The following is a 6069-nucleotide window of genomic DNA, read 5'->3' on the forward strand; positions in this document are numbered from 1 at the left end:
ATTTCCAAAACCAGAATTTTAGTAATCTTGTTTTGTGCTCCAGGTTCTCAACAGTCTCAATTGGTGATTTACTGTGAATGAACCAGTACAGCTGCGAAAGTAAACCTAACTGGTATATCTTGGCTGTGGCATGAAATGACTTTCTCAAAGCCATTAAAATACCTCCACCTTTCCAACAAATCTTCATAAATATTTTACTTTACTTCTTCCTTAGGTCAAGATCAAAGATGGTCGAGATCAAAGATAGTCAGGTTTAATATTAAAGTGGAGAATTTTGGCACCAGTCTTTGGATCCAATTCTCACCGGTTCTATTTCGAATGCACTGCAGACAACTATGCCTATTTTACCATAGCTGCAGTATGAGCTAAATGGTGATCCGTTTGGTCGGCCATGGCAAAATTTGTGTTTAATTGGTCTATAAGGTGATGGTGTGTACATAGCTAATTCAAATAAGAAAAGGGTATGTATGCATAGAGTTGTAAACTTTCTGCAGACCGGTATATATTTTGGCTAAAATCTGCTTGACCGACTGCATTTAGGTGAAAGAAAATGCCTGGAACATTTATGTTACATACAACAATTTATTTCTCAAAAATTTAAGCATGCAAATCCTCACAATTGTTTCTCCATATGGCTAGCCATACTGATTACTATTAATTTTGATATTATACAGCATCCGCAAGGCTGCATTATTAAACTACATGGACAGAAATTAAATATTTAAAATACCTTAAAGTTTAGGTCCAAAAAATCAAAGATTACAAAATTGATCCCTTTCCTCAAGAATTTTAATTGGCAAAACCTATCTTTAAGGAAAATTCACACAAATTTAATTCCTTCAGATTCCATTGCTACGTCTCCAACTTTTGTTAAATAACTCAATTCAACAGCACACAACACAAGTTAACCTAAAACACTGCCTGACGTCCATTCACTTTGTGACAAACTTTCCTGAGGTGGTAGATTTAGTAGGTAGTAAAAGTTTGATTCGCTAAGTCCCTGAACTTTGGTTTCAGCTTTCCGATAAAAGTTGCCTGTTTGATTCGCAATTACAGTTCAATCCGATTCCTTCTCTCCACAATGATTCATCTTATCCTTCACGCTGGGAGACAGAGCGCCTTCTGCTTTGACCAGCATGTAAGGTACTACTGACATCAGGCTGCTCTGTTAAGGTAAAGATTTTGGACAAGATTAATATTAAACGTTTTACTAAACTAGAATTTACACTAATAAAAAACCTAGCATTCAAATCTTTGTCATATCTGGACATACTTAATCAAATAACGGAAATGTTTAGAAAATGCACAATCACTATAGCACTTCTGGCCTTTAGCAACTGAAAAAAAAAAGTCTTAAAATCTTTCAAATCATGCATAGCCAATATGATCCAGCCCCGGTGGTTAAGCACAGTACTTTAAATTACTAAACTTCCAGAATAAACTAAAATTTGCAGCATAAGCAGAGTTTCTCAGTCCCCTTGGCACTCAAAAGTAAAAAACATAGCCTCTTATACATTTAGACTGGACCACAGTGATGTGTACTGAGCAATAAAATAAAATTTAGACTGGACCAGTGTTGGGTACAGAGCAGTAAAATAAAAATATTAAATGAGCATCACTGAATGAAAGCCTCCAGTTTCTAGATTTCAGAGAGTACAATGACCGTTTCACTCTTGAAATACACTAAACCACACATTAAGACTAGCAAGAACAAAAAACTTTAGTATTCCTAGAGAGAGAGAGAGAGAGAGAGAGAGAGAGAGAGAGAGAGAGAGAGAGATCCAAACCTTTCCACTACTCAAACTTATCCAACTTATCCAAACCATCCTAACCTTCAAATATCCTACAACCATGAAGGCCAATGGAACAATAATTAGACGAAGCTTAAGTTTATTTCTATAACACTCAAATTGGTAGAAATCTAGTAAAATACAAAATTTTATGTAACTGGCAAAATCCACAAACTAAAATTAACAGCTACCAAAATTTTTGCACTAATACTTAAAACAAGTTACAATAATTGTACATGTTAACTTTTAAGTCAATTGCTTATACCAAAATTAACAGCAAACCTCTAAGCTCTTGAACCACAATCCCAATCTCATATCCCAATCTCATATCCCAATCTCATATCCCAATCTCATATCCCAATCTCATATCCCAATCTCATATCCCTTCAAACAATTCGAAAAAGCAACCATCCATCTGATATTACGCAATTGTCCCTCGTTCGAAACAATCCTGACCGTAACGTAACTCACATTAGTCAGGAATAAAGATCCAACCTCCCATACATTCCACCTTAACACAATCACAACCGAAAACCTAAGCTCAACTTCGGAAAATCAGAGACCCTAAACAACCATAAATATTTAAAAGCAAAAACCTGAGAAATAATTGGGATTGGTAGTTTTGATTTTCCTAAAGGATGTGCATGGCAGAAATCCTGCCATGCACATCCCTAGTCCACCTTTGCCCGACAAGTTGCTCCGCCACCCCAGCAAAGATGGACTGAGTAGCTAAGTTTTAACAGTTCAGGCATAATTGTAATGGAGGAGTTTAATACTGAACAGTGCTGGCCTTTAGCAATTGAAAAAATCTTAATCTTTAAAATCCAGCATAGCAAATACGATCCAGCCCCGGTGGTTGAGCACAGGATTTACAATTACTAAAACTTCCAGAATAAACTAAAATTTGTAGTATACGCAGAGCGTCTCAGTCCTTGGCACAAAAAAAAAAAAAAAAAAAAAGCCTCACATACACTGAATGGGCCGCAGTGTTATGTACAGTGTAATTAAATAAATTCAACAATATTAAGCATCTCTGAACGAAAACCAAGTATTATGCTTCAGGTTCTAGATTTCGCCAAGTACAATAAACGTTAATTTCAAACTTTAATTTCACTCGAATTACGCTAAACACCCACACGTTAAGACTAGCAAGAACGAAAATACTCTATAATTATAGAAACTGTCAATGGCTTGTATAAAAATTAACAGAACACCCCCAAACTCTAACCACAATCACTAACCCTTCAAACAATTCGAATAATTAACCATCCATCTGATATTAAGCAACAATCAAGCCCGTTCGAAACAATCCTGACAGTAACCTATCATTTCGAAAAAGCAACCTCCCCTAAATTCCAACTTATCACAGTTACATCCAAAAACCCTGAACTAACTCCAGAAAATTCTGGACCCTAAATCAGAAAATTCTAGACCCTAACCATAAATATTTAATGCAAAAACCTGTGAAAGAATTGGGATTAGTATTAAATTAATTTCAGGATGTGCATGGCAGAAATTCTGCCATGCACATCCCTAGTCCACCTTTGCCTGACAAGCAGCTCCGCCACCCCGGCAAAGGTGGACTTAATAGCTTGTAACAGTTATAATAGTAATGGTTATAAATGTAATAAGTTATATTAGTACTGTACCCGAACTACATGCACCACTGCCTATAGGATTTATACAACTATGAAATTCACGTAATGTCTTCTCTTGATAGATTAGACTAATCCAGATACCTAACGGCCCTAAGTTATTATGAAAACTTATCGGGTACAGCCGCAGACTATAGCAAAAGTAAAAATCCCACTACTATGAGCTTTAATCATTATAAGCTCTGAAATTTCAACCTACTTCCCTAAACTTTAAAAAATTTAATTTTTCTGTAACGAAGTGTGCTACACAAAAGAACTAATATCTGAAGGCTAAATCATCTTGTATAATTTCATAATTTTTAAATCTCATGACTGAACGTTAGGTAAAAACTGGGACAACGTTAAGTAAAAATCACTATAGAACAAACTAAAATACAGTGGTGCTAACATACAATGAAAAACTCGCAAAGTAACGTTTAAATATTGATCACCAATTTGATGTAAGATTCCTCGTATTAATGAATTAAGAATTTTACAATATTTCAGGCATCTTTGGATTTCCTAAAATCTACTCAAGTTGAATAGATGTCAGATTCAAAACAACCACTAGTGACAATCGCACAAAAAAAAAAAAACGATACTATGTGAATCCAGGCTTCAATGTTATCCCAGGCTTTGTAACATTAAAAATGACAAACAGCTTCCCACATATTTGAGAATATAATCCAAGTATAAAAACTATCGCGGTTTGCAAAAAAAAAAAAAAAAAAAAAAAAATAAAATAAAAAAAAAGACATTTACACACGATGACCCGACATTACATCCAAAGTTATTTAAAAACCCACACATACATCTTACGCGTAATTTACACACAAGCAAGTAACAGTTTCGTCGAACACTAAGATTACCACAAAAAATGTTCAAGAAATGACGCGTCACACCCCAAAACAATCTAGCAAAACACATGAAATATCCAATGACTTACCAGAGCACACCATGCTGACCGAAGAATAAATCTCACAGGACGTCCGCGGCTCCGCGCAAGCGGTTCAGTCTGGTGCACAAAGACTCTCCCGCCGTTCTACACACTCAAATCGGCGAACAACCGACGAAGAAATGGCGAGCCGTCCCAGTCCACCTTCCAAGGGAGCCAGCCAGCAGTCAGCAAGGACTCGCGAGTCAACGCAGCTGTTGTACGTTTCTCGTGTTCTTTATGTTATCCCACATCTATTAGTTTCCTCTTTTCCTCATTTTTTTCATAAATTTGTGGACGCCAGCAAGACACGAAACCAGCTTTACTAGATGGTTATATTTTGCCAGATTTATATAATTCTGTAAATTCATTGATTTATGTATTTTAAAAGGTTATGCACTTTTTCTTCAATTAGAGAAACACAAAATAAGTAATAAGGATTGTTTACGAAATCCAGTACAAAAACAAAACCTAATCGAGCAGCAGATAATGCTCATAAATACTGGATATAGCGTAACAAAAAGCTCTTTATCGAGTGATACTGAATACAAATTCATGAGTAATTTGTAACCTTGACAATAACCAGAAATAAAGTCTTTTGTCCTACATGTTATTATATACATATGAATTCTATTTACATCAAACTATATACTTAGAATAATACGTAGATTTTGAAATGCATAATTAATAATGGCTTATAGTGCACTTCTCCACTAGCAGGAAGTTTTCGATTGAATTATAAAGCAGAGAGAGAGGGCGGACATTACTGTCTTAACCGAGCGAAGGGAGAATATAATTATCCATTCTTTTGGATGTGTGCGAGGGCGTTCTTGTGAGTATCTTAAGAAGATTGATTATCTCAATAAGGCCCTTAAATCACTGACATTTTGACAGAATTATAAACCCTCGACTGGGGTTTCAGTTGTCCCGGGCAATAGCCCCCACCCCCGGCGACAACTTCCCCCTGGATAATATGCCCCCTTTAGAGAAAAATCAGAAAAAAACAACTATGGGAGATTAATACTACTAAAACTGTTTTATTTGTTATCCTCTAAGAATAAATTATTCAGTAAAACATGAATGTTAAAACTCATTCTTTAATAAGAATTATTCAGTAATACACGAATGTTAAAAAATAATGTATACTTAAAATTGTAAATTTGTAAGTTGCAAAAATATTGAAAAGCAATTTTTTAATGTACTAAAATTGTAAATTGTGGGCTATATATCTCAAAAAGTCCAGCACATGGCGGTTCTCGAAGTCTTGCACGATGTTAGCCATTCTGACACTAGAATCTAGATACCGTTTCCGTGTAGGCGGTGCTGCAAGCATTTGACTAATGGTGACGCTGGTTAGTGCCTGCTTCCTCTTCAACACTTCAAGAAATTTCCATATGTTTGGATGGAAGTAATGCTAGCTTGCATATGGTTATACCATCCTTCCAATAAGTTGTTAGTACGAGGTAAATCCTCAACTACACATCATACATAATCCACATGCTAACAGGGAAACGTGGAGCTCGCCTGGTATGTCAACGTTTTCTACCAATATGCGTATCTTCGAAGTAGTCTATGATGGGATCAGCTTCAGGTGGCAAAGTCTCTTGCGGTACATACTTTGTGATAAGTGGTAGAAACATCCCTTGATTGTTACGTTGGGGAAGACCGCTAAAATAGCACTCCTAGCAGCTTGTTCATTGTCTGTAAAAGG

General features: G+C 35.9%; 1 long non-coding RNA gene across 1 annotated transcript; it reads right to left on the reverse strand.

The window, feature by feature from the left end:
- Nucleotides 1-558: 558 nt before the first annotated feature.
- LOC136834348 (uncharacterized) lies at nucleotides 559-4509 on the reverse strand. Its single transcript, XR_010851751.1, has 2 exons — nucleotides 4371-4509; nucleotides 559-1165 (listed from the first exon to the last, which is right to left on the reverse strand). It is a non-coding gene; the product is annotated as an uncharacterized lncRNA (long non-coding RNA).
- Nucleotides 4510-6069: the final 1560 nt, after the last annotated feature.

This window comes from Macrobrachium rosenbergii, chromosome 53 (assembly GCF_040412425.1).
Source record: "Macrobrachium rosenbergii isolate ZJJX-2024 chromosome 53, ASM4041242v1, whole genome shotgun sequence".
In the NCBI taxonomy this organism is placed as follows: domain Eukaryota; kingdom Metazoa; phylum Arthropoda; class Malacostraca; order Decapoda; family Palaemonidae; genus Macrobrachium; species Macrobrachium rosenbergii.